The sequence below is a fragment of the Triticum urartu genome, unplaced genomic scaffold, assembly GCF_003073215.2.
Source record: "Triticum urartu cultivar G1812 unplaced genomic scaffold, Tu2.1 TuUngrouped_contig_2033, whole genome shotgun sequence".
In the NCBI taxonomy this organism is placed as follows: domain Eukaryota; kingdom Viridiplantae; phylum Streptophyta; class Magnoliopsida; order Poales; family Poaceae; genus Triticum; species Triticum urartu.
Genome location: NW_024112499.1, coordinates 46,283 through 47,457, shown reverse-complemented (window position 1 = coordinate 47,457; position 1,175 = coordinate 46,283). Strand labels below are relative to the sequence as shown.

General features: G+C 46.5%; 1 non-coding gene across 1 annotated transcript; it reads right to left on the bottom strand.

Annotated features, from left to right (window-relative positions):
• Positions 1-203: 203 nt before the first annotated feature.
• On the bottom strand, positions 204-275 carry TRNAD-GUC. Its single transcript has one exon. It is a non-coding gene; the product is annotated as a tRNA-Asp (tRNA).
• Positions 276-1,175: the final 900 nt, after the last annotated feature.

The window sequence follows — 1,175 nt, the reverse complement described above, 5'->3', positions numbered from 1 at the left end:
TTCTTTGAGGCACCTTGATGACCGATGGGCGTAGTACGTACGTGCCGCCTGAATTATTGGGGCGGGCGGCGATCGCTACGTACGTGACGGCGACATGTATACGTGATACTCCTCCGCCTGCCGGCGTTACCCGTGATACAGTAGGCACGTACTCCGTCACGTGTGGACTTTTTTTTACGTGAAAGGGAAAGAAAAAAAAATAGCGCCGTTGCCGGGGATCGAACCCGGGTCACCCGCGTGACAGGCGGGAATACTTACCACTATACTACAACGACCTGGGCGCAAAATATATTTGACTGCTCTTTCACATCCTTGTTGATGCAAACCTATCAGCTCAGTTCACTGGTCGACAGCCAGTGGGTCACATCCAAGCTAGATGGTACTGGATGCATGGATATGATCGCAGAGGTTTTTTTTCGGACACCTTGACATGCCGACTGGCGTATCTACTCGATTATTGGGGGCTGTGATCCGTACATAGATGACAGGGACATGCTCCCTCTCCGTCTCATATTGTAAGACGTTTTTTGACACTAGTGTAGTGTTAAAAAACAACTTACAATATGGGACAAAGGTAGTATATAGTATACGTGATACGTCCCGTGTTGACCGAAAGTACGTGGTAGATGAAATAGCTTGATCATCTCCGCGTGGATTCAAAGAACTTCTGATGATTAACCTGACCGTAAGATAGATGTATGCATCCCATTGATGTAGAGGCCGAACCTTATCAACTACTTTCTGAAAAAATAATAAGTTGATCTCTCTCCCTGACCATATCAGTTCGAGTTTTGCTAGACGTACGGAGCTTTACTTAAGTATACGGGCTGATTCCTGAGCTGGGGTGTTTTAATTGGACTAAGGGTGAGGGCGGGCCCCACACGGGTGAAAATCAGGGGAGGGCCTGAAGAGAATTATGGAAGGGTTTGTAGCAGGCCCGTAAAAGTCTGTATGTGTAGCATTTTTGTATCACTTCGGTAGCAGGCAACCAATGGGTAACAGCATTCCAAGTCAGGCAACCTGGCCGCTGGGTGGAGCCTACAATAAGCTACGAAACGTTCGGCAGAAATAAAACAGGAGAAGCAAGAACGATTATCTTAGAGTATGTAATGCAACTAAATTTGGGATGCTTTTTCTTCTTATTTGCGGGTTACATTTGGGATAGTACTACATTT